At 48.1% G+C, this 15,211-nt stretch overlaps 1 pseudogene; it reads left to right on the top strand.

Annotated features, from left to right (window-relative positions):
• LOC130113084 (phosphorylase b kinase regulatory subunit alpha, skeletal muscle isoform-like) overlaps window positions 1–15,211 on the top strand; it is an 80,415-nt pseudogene that overhangs the window by 33,653 nt on the left and 31,551 nt on the right.

Here is a 15,211-nt window from a genome sequence, read left to right on the forward strand (position 1 = left end):
CCTGAACCCAACCATAACCCTGAACCCGACCATAACCATAAACCCAACCACAACCCTGAACCCAACCATAACCCTGAACCCAACCATAACCGTAAACCCAACCATAACCGTAAACCCAAACATAACCCTGAACCCAACCATAACCCTGAACCCAACCATAACCCTGAACCCAACCACAACCCTGAACCCAACCATAACCCTGAACCCAACCACAACCCTGAACCCAACCATAACCCTGAACCCAACCATAACCGTAAACCCAACCACAACCCTGAACCCAACCATAACCCTGAACCCAACCATAACCCTGAACCCAACCACAACCCTGAACCCAACCACAACCCTGAACCCAACCACAACCCTGAACCCAACCATAACCCTGAACCCAACCATAACCGTAAACCCAACCACAACCCTGAACCCAACCATAACCCTGAAACCAACCATAACCCTGAACCCAACCATTACCCTGAACCCAACCTTAACCCTGAACCCAACCATTACCCTGAACCCAACCATAACCCTAAACCCAAACATAACCCTGAACCCGACCATAACCATAAACCCAACCACAACCCTGAACCCAACCATAACCCTGAACCCAACCATAACCCTGAACCCAAACATAACCCTGAACCCAAACATAACCCTGAACCCAACCATAACCCTGAACCCAACCATAACCGTAAACCCAACCACAACCCTGAACCCAACCGCAACCCTAAACCCAAACATAACCCTGAAACCAACCATAACCCTGAACCCAACCATAACCCTAAACCCAACCACAACCCTGAACCCAACCATAACCCTGAACCCAACCATAACCCTGAACCCAACCACAACCCTGAACCCAACCACAACCCTGAACCCAACCATAACCCTGAACCCAACCATAACCCTGAACCCAACCATAACACTGAACCCAACCATAACCCTGAACCCAACCACAACCCTGAACCCAACCATAACCCTGAACCCAACCATAACCCTAAACCCAACCACAACCCTGAACCCAACCATAACACTGAACCCAACCACAACCCTTAACCCAACCATAACCCTGAACCCAACCATAACCCTGAACCCAACCACAACCCTGAACCCAACCATAACCCTGAACCCAACCATAACCCTGAACCCAACCATAACACTGAACCCAACCACAACCCTGAACCCAACCATAACACTGAACCCAACCATAACCCTGAACCCAACCATAACCCTGAACCCAACCACAACCCTGAACCCAACCACAACCCTGAACCCAACCATAACCCCGAACCCAACCATAACCCCGAACCCAACCACAACCCTGAACCCAACCATAACCCTGAACCCAACCATAACCCTGAACCCATCCACAACCCTGAACCCAACCACAACCCTGAACCCAACAATAACCCTAAACCCAACCACAACCCTGAACCCAACCATAACCCTGAACCCAACCATAACCCTGAACCCAACCACAACCCTGAACCCAACCATAACCGTGAAACCAACCATAACCCTGAACCCAACCACTACCCTGAACCCAACCATAACCCTGAACCCAACCACAACCCTGAACCCAACCACAACCCTGAACCCAACCATAACCCTGAACCCAACCATAACCCTGAACCCAACCATAACACTGAACCCAACCATAACCCTGAACCCAACCACAACCCTGAACCCAACCATAACCCTGAACCCAACCATAACCCTGAACCCAACCACAACCCCGAACCCAACCATAACCCCGAACCCAACCACAACCCCGAACCCAACCATAACCCTGAACCCAACCACAACCCTGAACCCAACCACAACCCTGAACCCAACAATAACCCTAAACCCAACCACAACCCTGAACCCAACCACAACCCTGAACCCAACCATAACCCTGAACCCAACCACAACCCTGAACCCAACCACAACCCTGAACCCAACAATAACCCTAAACCCAACCACAACCCTGAACCCAACCACAACCCTGAACCCAAACATAACCCTGAACCCAACCATAACCCTGAAACCAACCATAACCGTAAACCCAACCACAACCCTGAACCCAACCATAACCCTAAACCCAAACATAATCCTGAAACCAACCATAACCCTGAACCCAACCATAACCCTAAACCCAACCACAACCCTGAACCCAACCATAACCCTGAACCCAACCATAACCCTGAACCCAACCACAACCCTGAACCCAACCATAACCCTGAACCCAACCATAACCCTGAACCCAACCACAACCCTGAACCCAACCATAACCCTGAACCCAACCATAACCCTGAACCCAACCATAACACTGAACCCAACCATAACCCTGAACCCAACCACAACCCTGAACCCAACCATAACCCTGAACCCAACCATAACCCCGAACCCAACCACAACCCCGAACCCAACCATAACCCCGAACCCAACCACAACCCCGAACCCAACCATAACCCTGAACCCAACCACAACCCTGAACCCAACCACAACCCTGAACCCAACAATAACCCTAAACCCAACCACAACCCTGAACCCAACCACAACCCTGAACCCAACCATAACCCTGAACCCAACCACAACCCTGAACCCAACCACAACCCTGAACCCAACAATAACCCTAAACCCAACCACAACCCTGAACCCAACCACAACCCTGAACCCAAACATAACCCTGAACCCAACCATAACCCTGAAACCAACCATAACCGTAAACCCAACCACAACCCTGAACCCAACCATAACCCTAAACCCAAACATAATCCTGAAACCAACCATAACCCTGAACCCAACCATAACCCTAAACCCAACCACAACCCTGAACCCAACCATAACCCTGAACCCAACCACAACCCTGAACCCAACCATAACCCTGAACCCAACCATAACCCTGAACCCAACCACAACCCTGAACCCAACCATAACCCTAAACCCAAACATAACCCTGAAACCAACCATAACCCTGAACCCAACCACAACCCTAAATCCAACCATAACCTTGAACCAACATAAACCTGAACTTGACCATAAACCTGAACCCGACCACAACCCTGAACCCAGCCATAACCCTGAACCCAACCATAACCCTAAACCCAAACATAACCCTGAAACCAACCATAACCCTAAACCCAACCACAACCCTAAATCCAACCATAACCTTGAACCAACCATAAACCTGAACCCGACCACAACCCTGAACCAAACCATAACCCTGAACCCAGCCATAACCCTACCTAAACCAAACCATAACCCTAAACCCAACCATAACCCTGAACCCAACCATAACCCTAAACCCCAACCATAAGTATAACCCTGCCCCCAAAATAACACCTGTCCTCATGGGGACCAAAAAAGATGTCTTCATGTGGTAGGTGGTTCCTGAGGTTACTGTCCTGAGAAGACATTTGGCCCTCACAAGTGTGTATAAATAAAAACATACACATCCACACAAACACACACATAGAAACACATACACACTATCTAAGTATCTCTCTATCTCTGTCTGTCTTATCTATCTATCTATCTATCTACCTGTCGCTCCATCAGGTCGGAACCAGCGGTTGGGTCTGACTGGTCGGCCATACAGACGAATTGGTGTTCTGGGAACTTCCAAGTTCTACCTGATCAGAGATACCATCTTCACCTTTGCCCCCCAGGTGACCCCTGACCTTTGACCTTTGACCCCTCTGTTTGACACCCATGGCTCAGTTCTGCTAGGTTCTGCACTGGTCAAGTGGCTTTCACTCTGAATGCTCTGTCGAACCCGTTATAGTTTCCGTTTGAGACAAATTTACATGGCTCGTTCAATGTGTCGTCGCATGTCCAGCAGAAACGAGCAGGCAGCAAGAAACGAGAAGAAAAATGGAGGATTGTCTGACTTTGGTGATCTCTGAATTCCCTGAGACACTAAGAGAAGAGCAGGTGTGTTGCGGACTTCACATCAAACTATGAAGTCCATGCCGTCAGAGATTTGAAAACGTGTCGTATTGTACGCTCTCACTGGAAAGCGAGTGATCACCATGTTCAGAGTGAAAGTCTCTTCAGATGGTTCTGGATCTGATCCACTTACCCTGATGATCACACATTATTAACCAGACCAGCCTTCAAACTGTAAGGTGTAGCTGTCAGACCAGACCAGCCTTCAAACTGTAAGGTGTAGCTGTCAGACCAGACCAGCCTTCAAACTGTAAGGTGTAGCTGTCAGACCAGGCCAGCCTTCAAACTGTAAGGTGTAGCTGTCAGACCAGACCAGCATTCAAACACTAAGGTGTAGCTGTCAGACCAGACCAGCATTCAAACACTAAGGTGTAGCTGTCATACCAGACCAGCCTTCAAACTGTAAGGTGTAGCTGTCAGACCAGACCAGTGTTTGAAGGTGTAGGTGTAAGGTGTAGCTCTCAGACCAGACCAGTGTTTGAAGGTGTAGGTGTAAGGTGTAGCTGTCAGACCAGACCAGTGTTTGAAGGTGTAGGTGTAGGGTGTAGCTGTCCAGTCCCGGAACTGTTTCTGGGTGATTTAACAGCAGCTTCTATGTTTATTCTCTTATTTCTTGCAAACAAATCATGAAAGTAAAGCCCCTGTGACCTCTGACCTGTTGCAGTTCATCGATCATCAAGAGTTTTACTTGGCGCTGGACAATCACATGATTGTGGAAATGCTGCGAGCCGACCTGTCCTACCTCTGCAGCCGCTGGCGGATGACTGGACAGCCCACCGTCACCTTCCCGGTCTCACAGAGCATGCTCAGTAAGCCTCACTTCCTGTTTCTGTCTGAATACCCATACTATGGCTGTGCTACGTACCCTGTAGTACCCATTTTTAGTATACTACATTAAAATATTTGTAGTACAGCAAAATACGGTATACTGAAAATGCCAGAATGTTTACTCAAAAAACTAACATAAATTTATTGGACACTATTCTAGAGAAAATGGCATCTTTGCATGGTTACCATGGTTACACGAGCCATATCCACTTGCAGTTACATCTGCTGGTTAAGGGAGGATGGTATAATCGGTTTACAATGCACAGTAAAGGTGTTTTGATGGAGAGTCGGCACTAGACAGTGTGTATTGTTGTTAGTATTGTGCAGTAGTTAGCACGTAGTACATCGCAGAGTACTGAGTCACAGTCCATCTCACAGGGCACGCTCAGCAGACCGGCTTCCTTCCTCACAAAGCGTGCTCAGTGAGCTGTGCCGTGTGGACCGTGGTCACCATTCCGTGACCAATTAAAGCTTGTACAGAATACACCAAAGCTGCCAGGGTCACAAATGAGAAACACCTGACCTGACAACGAGCAGGAACACTGCTGAGTATTCATCTGGACGGAGCAGGCCGTCTGGGCGGAGCAGACCGGCTGGATGGAGCAGGCCGTCTGGACGGAGCAGACCGTCTGGACGGAGCAGACTGGCTGGACGGAGCAGACCGGCTGGGCGGAGCAGACCGTCTGGACGGAGCAGACCGGCTGGATGGAGCAGGCCGTCTGGACGGAGCAGACCGTCTGGACGGAGCAGACCGTCTGGGTGTGATGGGAGGAACAAGCTCCATAAGAAACTGGTGTAGTAGGCTTTAGTTGGGTTCATGTTTCACTTTCATCTGACAATGAAGGATCATGACACCTCGCTAATCTCCAGGGTAGAAACACCATAGGATTGTGGGTAGGGAGAACATGTGGCTCTCATCATGGAGATCTGTTGGCTCCTCTGACCCATCTGTTCTCTCTGGCGTTTGGCTTTGACACTAAACCTCTCCTGCCGTACTCAAGACGTTCTGTCCTCCCGTCTCCGAGTCCGTTACGGTCTGATCCTCTGGCTGCATGTCGTCATACCACAGGACACACTTTAGCACCTTGGTTAAGAAGCGTGCTGAGAATTCCTTCTGGTGTAATTACAGCTGCCGACCACCAGGGGTTGGATGCTGCCGTGTTGGGCGCTCTGAAGAAACTGCAGGAGGGTTACTACGGCGGGGCCAGGTACCGACTACACTTCTGTTTTATTATACTACGTTATGTACCCCATATGTACCCCACTAGCACTTCTGTTTTATCATACTACGTTATGTACCCCATATGTACCCCACTAGTGCTTCTGTTTTATCATACTACATTATGTACCCCATATGTACCCCACTAGCACTTCTGTTTTATTATACTACGTTATGTACCCCATATGTACCCCACTAGCACTTCTGTTTTATCATACTACGTTATGTACCCCATATGTACCCCACTAGCACTTCTGTTTTATCATACTACATTATGTACCCCATATGTACCCCACTAGCACTTGTTTTATCATACTACGTTATGTACCCCATATGTACCCCACTAGCGCTTCTGTTTTATCATACTACGTTATGTACCCCATATGTACCCCACTAGCACTTCTGTTTTATTATACTACGTTATGTACCCCATATGTACCCCACTAGCACTTCTGTTTTATCATACTACGTTATGTACCCCATATGTACCCCACTAGCACTTCTGTTTTATCATACTACGTTATGTACCCCATATGTACCCCACTAGCACTTCTGTTTTATTATACTACGTTATGTACCCCATATGTACCCCACTAGCACTTCTGTTTTATTATACTACGTTATGTACCCCATATGTACCCCACTAGCACTTCTGTTTTATCATATTATTATGTTATTTTTTCCAGAGTTAAGACAGGAAGTCTGTCATCTTTCCTCACAACTTCCTGCTGCGCCCACCTCACCTTCATGGACTGTGGTGAGACAATATAACAATATGACATAACGTGGAGGGGATGTGAGTACCGGTTACGGGGGGTGGGGGGGGCAAGGGAGATGAGTGTGTTGAGGTTTAACTTCTCCTGCTCTACTCTCTTCTTCAGAGGTGGACGACCTGGCCCACTATCTGGACCAGCTGCTGGCAGCCCCAAAGCCTACCGGTCGGATCAGGGCTACAAAGGGTGGACTGAAACGCTTCAGAGCCGCTGCTGAAGCCACGCGGGAGATGGTGTCGCTGGTCCACAAGGCCCGCGAGCTCAACATCCACCGTAGGCTCATGAAGACCACCAGCTGTTAACTCCTGACCAGGGGCTTACCGATTACTGTTTATTACCCGACACCCACAAACACCGGCCACCAACACCTGTCACTAACCTCAAACCACCACTGCTGCTAGCCATGTTCACCAAAGTCTGCCGTTCATACACTAGTCACCAACCCCACTACCAGCCACTAGCTATGGGTGGCAGCTAACACCGGTTACACCTCCTCACTCGACAGATGCTACACCTGCGGTTGTAGATAAAACAGATTTGAAGGAATTTAGTTCATTTTTTTCAAACTTGGGCATCCGGGTTGTTACCTCCGGCTTGGTCGGGCGTCCCTACAGACACAATTGTCCATGTCTGCGGGTGGGAAGCTGGATGGGGGTGTGTGTCCTGGTCGCTGCACTAGCGCCTCCTCTGGTCGGGGGGGAGGGGGAACTGGGGGGAATAGCGTGATCTTCCCACGCGCTATGTCCCCCTGCTGGTGAAACTCCTCCCTGTCAGGTGAAAAGAAGCGGCTGGTGACTCCACGTGTATGGGAGGAGGCATGTGGTAGTCTGCAGCCCTCCCCGGATCAGCAGAGGGGGTGGAGCAGAGACCGGGACGGCTCGGAAAAGTGGGGTAATTGGCCAAGTAGAATTGGGGAGAAAAAATCCCCCCAAAAAAACAAACAAACTTTTTCAAACTTTGTTTTTTTCATATGGAAATAAGAATTACAGACTAAAAATATTTTGCATTGTCTCTGTTCTGTCTTCAGATGTCCACATGTACCTCCCCACTAAACTATTCCACCTCCCCCAACCCAGCCTGCACCTACAGGACGCAGGGAAACCGGTAGGACCCTTCTACCTCCTACTGCTAATCTCCTACTCCCCTGCTCCTATTCCCTACCTCCTGTTCCCCACCTCCTCCTTCCTTACTCTATTCCAGAGCGTTTTTCAGGACAAGGACCCATTGGCTGATAGAGACACGACGGAGGGACCCCCTATATATCTTATAACATTGTGTTGCTTATTCAACCGTGCCAACAATACTGTGTAGGGTGGCCTGTAGTGCCATGTATAAAAGTACTTTGTAATGGTGTATACAATGATAAGCCATTACAATAATAATTACTGACAGATTCGTATATTTACAGAACATGTTTTTTGTAATTCACCCTGCCATCAGACGCCATGTCATCGATATGGCGAGCAATGGTTGTGTGTGACAACGGGATGCTTTTCAGTCTGCTAACGTACTCATCAGTTCCAACATTGTTCTGCACATACCACTGGCTGCAGGCAACATTAACTCCTCTGCAGTTGGGTACGGCTTTTTGTTCTGAGCGATCCCAAGAGCAACTTGACAGGAGGCTTTCAAAGCTAGCTCACCAACTCTAGCTGGTGGTCTCATCCATGTCTGTTGGCCTGTGAGAGATTTGAGACGGGCCTGAAAGTATTCCACGGTTGTTCTTCCAAGTGAGTATGGGTTGTCCCCAAGTGGCCTGCAGCTTTGTTGGCTTCAGACTCTGGTTTGACCAGCCCAGTCTCACGGCAGTTCGCGAAATAGTCACGATATTTAATCTATTAACTCGTGTACATGGACACGAATATTCAACTTTTTCGTTACACTTAGCACAACTTTGAAACTCGCGGAGGATCATGGGTAGGCTAATGTGGCCTTCCGCTATTGAAACCGACCAAAACAAGCTTGATTTCTCAGAATCGAAGGAGAAATAATGAAAACGGACGGGCGTAACATTATAGCCTGACATATTGTTGAGGTATCAGGGACACTTTCGTGTTTTTGTGTTGAGAAATGTTAAAGATGTCTTTAAAATCCACCGGTCGATATGCGAGGGATCCTCTCCAGCCCTAACCCTAACCTCTATACGGCTATACGGCTTGATTTAGCATAGGATAGCTAGCTGGTACCGGCTTTCAGGGTGATCACATTACTGCACGAGGGTTCATCTTCAATGTTGTAATTTTTTAACGAATAGGAATATTTATCTTTGCTTATTATAGGTTGTATTTATGTTAATGTGTATTTTCGGGCATATTTTGGAAGAAAAAAAGCTTGGGATCAAATAATTTGGAGGACCCCCTGCAGTAACTCTGAGGACCCCCTTAGGGTTGTGGACCCCCTGTTGAAGATCTCTGCGCTATTCCCTATCTCCTACTACTTATCTCTCACTCCCTACTCACTACTTCCTTTTTACTACGCCCTTCTTCCTACTTCCTGTCTCCACCTCAGCCGACAGACAGGTACCATTTATCTAATAAAGACTCGGCTCCCATGTGAGTCTCTCCCCTGAGAAACTGTACTGTGATGGAGACAGAGAGGAGTAACGGGAAGCTGAAGGTGTGATCTTTCACTGTATACAGGATCTTGGTATCCCAGGATCCCCGGTTCTGCTGCCCCTCGACATGACCGGAGGGATTGACTACCAGGCTCTGGTGGACATGTTTGAAAAAACCACAAACCTGCAGGACAAAGCAGACATCCTCTATATCTTCTACAAGGACAAGTACACACACACATTACACACATAAACTACACACTGCAAACACATGTACACTGTGGGGGGGGGGCACTTTGATGTGGAGCGTGGTCAGGATCAGGCAGTGATCCGTCCAGCATTCTGCAGCTCTCATGACCTGGGTCAGCAAGACATAGCTAGTGTCCGTACGTCTTGTTATGATATAATCACTCAGGTGCCAGTGCTTAGATCGTGGCTCCATCCAGGATGTTTTGTATTTGGTCTTCTGCTGAAATAGTGTGTTAATAATGGTGTGATCATGCTCTGCACAGAGTGTTAGCAGCCTCAGACCATTTGCATTAACCTGACCGACCCCATGCCTACCCAGTACTCCATTCCATATACCATTATTCTTTCTTACCCTACCATTAAAGTCTCCAAGAAGAAGGACCTTGTCCTTTTTTGGGATATGATGAAGGGCTTCATCTAGTTGCTGGTAGAAGTTGTCCTTCACACTGTTGTCAGATGGTAGTGTTGGCATATATGCATATGCACTTAACAGAGTGGCATAGCGTGCCTTTGCTAGGGGGGTACAGAGGGTCGTTAGCCTCTCACTTAATCCGGTGGGTGTTTCAGTGAGGCTGGGTAGAATGCTGTTCTTGACTGCCAGTCCAACACCATGCTGATGTTGTCCACCAGGGGGATAGCCTCTCCAGAAAAAGGTATACCCTCCTCCTTCCTCTCTCAGGGAGCCTTTACCCAGGAGCCTGGTTTCATTGAGAGTAGGGATGTCCACATTGTAGCGTCTCAGTTCCTCAGCAATCAGCACAGTCCTTCGATGTGGTCTGTTACCATCATTATCAAGGAGAGTCCTAACATTCCATGCTGCCAATTTGAACGGGATAATTTTCTTGTTTTTTACCGCAGGATGGAATTCCCGGTAGGTGTGGTAACCTACCTAGGTGGTTGGTTGACTGGACAATTTTTAGGCCACCTTTTCTAGGCCCCTCCCCAATTGGAGTGAGCAGTGTGGTCCCTAAATAGGGCTGCCCAGTCACATGGGGGTCTGCCAAAAGCAGCTGCCACTCATTCACAGCTGCTAGTGACCACATACCCCGTGCCGCTAATGTGCCTGGCTCTGACTAGGAGCTCCCAAGCCAGTCTACCCTGCTCCCATCAGATACCCAAATGCCACCAGACTTCAACCGGATACGAGGCCAGACACTGTACACCGTGGTCAGAGCTCGAGACCTACACAAGGAAGTTTTTAGAGTGCCACAGGGGGTGTGCAGTCCTCAGTAGCACTGTCTTTGCCATGACAGGTTGGTTCTGGTGGCAAGGATGTCTACCCAGGACAACCAGTCACCCATCATGACTGCAGAAGGCTGCCAGAAACTACAGACTGTTGAAGAACCACCTAATGTGTACCGCCAAACACATTGCTTTTCTCTCAGGGTGTGCTCCCCTAGCCTTTGTCTCAATAGACTTCCCACAAGGCAGCGGGGTAGTGATTGGCCATGAACAGCTTCTGGGGACCACTGCAGCTCCGAGATCCCCTACCAAGTTTGTCTGAGGCTGCAAGATGCCCAGTTACCGTATGTGGCCATGAGGAGGCCTGGCAGGGTCTTGGCGAAGGAGATGCTATGTACTGGTGGGGGAAGGCTTACGCACTGAGCTGCTTCCTTGGTCACCACAAGGGCTAGCCAGCGGCAGCAAGCTGTAAGCCAGAGGTTAGAAAAGCAGGCGGTAAGCAAGCATGCATCGTTCCTCTAACTACTGCACTAGACGCATCACATCACCCTGAGTGAAACACACACACTTGCAAAAACTACAGGCAGTGGTGTATTTCCTCATCAATATTAGCTTTGGAGGATAGGAGGCTTCCGAGGTATGTAAAGTGGTCCACATTTTCCAGTCTGGTTTTGTCAGCAGAAATAGTTGGGGGTGGAGCAGGGTTATTTGTGTTGGGTGGTGGCTGGTAGAGGATTTGGGTCTTTTTTAATGTTAAGGGCCAGACCAAGCTGCTTGTATGCCTTGGCAAAAGCATCCAGAATGCACTGTAGGTCCTCTTCTGAATGGGCCATGAGGGCATTGTCATCGGCATACTGTAGCTCCATGATGGATAAGGTGGTGGTGCTGCTTTTAGCCCTCAATCTGTTGATGTTCAGGAGTTGTCCGTCAGTTCTGTACTTGATTCTGACTCCTTGTGGCAGATGTTTACCCATAAGATGGAGGATAGCAGAAATGAAAATGGAGAACACTAATGGAGAACACATTAAACACAAACACACGCCACACAGACACACTACAAAATATGCACCATGCCGCACACTGAGAACACACGCTGCATTAACAGACACAAACACAAGACACAGTCCCACAGTGTTTCATGTCAGTGAGGATGGGTTGTGATGCAACAAAGACATCCATCAGGGGGCACTATCGTTCACTTTCAGGTCATAGATGGAGGTCAAAGTGTCTTGAACTTGGTTGTTATCACATTGTGCTGAGTTCTTAAGTCTGTCTGTGAAAATCGTTCTGGCCACTGCTACACTTTCTAAGTCTCCGTGTGTGTGTGTGTGTGTGTGTGTGTGATTCAGAGGTCTGGACTGGGACACTCAGCTCCGAGGGAAGGGCTGGCCGGTACGCCGGCTCCTTGTGGAGCTGTATACGCAGGCAGGACACCGGCGACACTGGGGCCTCATCCGAATGATCTCTGGAATGCTGAAGAAGAAAGTGGAGGAGCTGGATGAGGTGAGGAGAAGACTTTATGTTAACTGTTTATGTACTGGGACTGTATTGTACATTATCAAGAGCTATATATGGGTGTACTGCACCTCTATAGGTGTATTGTACACCTTAAACCTCATCTTTGGAGTCTGCAAGGTGGTGACAGGGGAGGAATGTAGCTAGGCAGCATCGGATGGTGGTCTGTAGGATGACTTTGCAGACCAAGAAGGGGAAGAGAGTGAAGGCAGAGTCAAGGATCAAATGGTAGAAGTTGAAGAAGGAAGACTGTTGTGTGGAGTTCAGGCAGGAGTTAAGACAGGCACTGGGTGGTAGTGAAGAGTTGCCAGATGGCTGGACAACCACTGCAGAAATAGTGAGGGAGACAGCTAGGAAGGTACTTGGTATGTCATCTGGACAGAGGAGGGAAGACAAGGAGACTTGGTGGTGGAATGAGGAAGTACAGCAAAGTATACAGAGGAAGAGCATGGTAAAGAAGAAGTGGGATAGTCAGAGAGATGAAGAAAGTAGACAGGAGTACAAGGAAATGCAGCGTAAAGCAAAGAGAGAGGTGCCAAAGACAAAGGAAAAGGCGTATGGTGAGTTGTATGAGAGGTTAGACACTAAGGAAGGAGAAAAGGACTTGTACCGATTGGCTAGACAGAGGGACCAAGCTGCAAAGGATGTGCAGCAGGTTAGGGCGATCAAGGATAGAGATGGAAATGTGCTGAGAGGGTGGAAGGAGTACTTTGGGGTGCTGATGAATGAAGAAAATAGTGAATCAGGAAGTGCAGTGGATTAACAAGGAGGAAGTGAGGGCAGCTATGAAGAGGATGAAGAGTGGAAAGGCAGTTGGTCCTGATGACATACCTGTGGAGGCATGGAGGTGTTTAGGAGAGATGGCAGTGGGGTTTTTAACTAGATTGTTTAACACAATCTTGGAAAGTGGGAGGATGCCTGAGGAGTGGGGGAGGAGGAGAAGAAGAAGGCCACTTTATTTTGTGATTGGACAGGTTACAATGAAATTTGTTTTCTGCATCCAACCCACCCTATTGTATAGGAAGAGTGGGCAGCTGCAGTACCCAGGGAAAAGTATTACTGGAACCAGTTTTCAAGAACAAGGGCGATGTGCAGAACTGTAGCAACTACAGAGGTATAAAGTTGATCAGCCACAGCATGAAGATATGGGAAAGAGTAATAGAAGCTAGGTTAAGAGGAGAGGTGATGATCAGCAAGCAGCAGTATGGTTTCATGCCATGAAAGAGCACCACAGATGTGATGTTTGCTTTGAGAATGTTGATGAAGAAGTATAGAGAAGGCCAGAAGGAGTTGCATTGTGTCTTTGTAGATTTAGAGAAAGCATACGTATGTCAGGGTGCCAAGAGAGGAGATGTGGTATTGTATGAGGAAGTCAGGAGTTGCAGAGAAGTATGTAGGAGTGGTGCAGGATACGTATGAGGGAAGTGTGACAATGGTGAGGTGTGTGGTTGGAATGACAGATGGGTTCAAGGTGGAGGTGGGATTACATCAAGGATCGGCTCTGAGCCTTTTCTTGTTTGCAGTGGTGATGGACAGGTTGACGGACAAGATCAGGCAGGAGTCTCCATGGATGATGATGTTCGCAGCTGACATTGTGATCTGTAGTGAGAGTAGGTTGCAGGTGGAGGAGAGCCTGGAGAGGTGGAGGTATGCACTGGAGAGAAGAGGAATGAAAGTCAGTAGGAGCAAGACGGAATACCTATGCATGAATGAGAGGGGGGACAGTGGAATGGTCAGGATGCAAGGAGTGGAGGTGACGAAGGTGTATGAGTTTAAATACTTGGGGTCAACTGTACAATGGGGAGTGCAGAAGAGAGGTGAAGAAGAGAGTGCAGGCAGGGTGGAGGGGGTGGAGAAGTGTCAGGAGTGATTTGTGATAGAAGGGTACCAGCATGAGTGGATGAAGAGATGAGTTGTTATTGTGAGTGGATGAAGAGATGAGTTGGTGTTGTCAGTGGATGAAGAGATTAGTTGTTATTGTGAGTGGATGAAGATATGAGTTGGTGTTGTGAGTGGATGAAGAGATGAGTTGTTATTGTGAGTGGATGAAGAGATGAGTTGGTGTTGTCAGTGGATGAAGAGATGAGTTGTTATTGTGAGTGGATGAAGAGATGAGTTGGTGTTGTGAGTGGATGAAGAGATGAGTTGGTGTTGTGAGTGGATGAAGAGATGAGTTGGTGTTGTCAGTGGATGAAGAGATGAGTTGGTGTTGTCAGTGGAAGAAGAGATGAGTTGTTGTTGTGAGTGGATGAAGAGATGAGTTGGTGTTGTGAGTGGATGAAGAGATGAGTTGTTATTGTGAGTGGATGAAGAGATGAGTTGGTGTTGTGAGTGGATGAAGAGATGAGTTGTTATTGTGAGTGGATGAAGAGATGAGTTGGTGTTGTGAGTGGATGAAGAGATGAGTTGGTGTTGTGAGTGGATGAAGAGATGAGTTGTTATTGTGAGTGGATGAAGAGATGAGTTGTTATTGTGAGTGGATGAAGAGACGAGTTGGTGTTGCGAGTGGATGAAGAGATGAGTTGGTGTCGTCAGTGGATGAAGAGATGAGTTGGTGTTGTCAGTGGATGAAGAGATGAGTTGTTGTTGTGAGTGGATGAAGAGATGAGTTGGTGTTGTGAGTGGATGAAGAGATGAGTTGTTATTGTGAGTGGATGAAGAGATGAGTTGGTGTTGTGAGTGGATGAAGAGATGAGTTGTTATTGTGAGTGGATGAAGAGATGAGTTGGTGTTGTGAGTGGATGAAGAGATGAGTTGGTGTTGTGAGTGGATGAAGAGATGAGTTGTTATTGTGAGTGGATGAAGAGATGAGTTGTTATTGTGAGTGGATGAAGAGACGAGTTGGTGTTGCGAGTGGATGAAGAGATTAGCTGGGGGGTCTGCAGCTGACATGTTCAAACGTTCCATGAAGTCTGTCACGAGACATCAGCTATGTTTGTGTCAGTGGTGGTGTCAGAATAGTCA

Source organism: Lampris incognitus, chromosome 5, assembly GCF_029633865.1.
Source record: "Lampris incognitus isolate fLamInc1 chromosome 5, fLamInc1.hap2, whole genome shotgun sequence".
In the NCBI taxonomy this organism is placed as follows: Eukaryota; Metazoa; Chordata; class Actinopteri; order Lampriformes; family Lampridae; genus Lampris; species Lampris incognitus.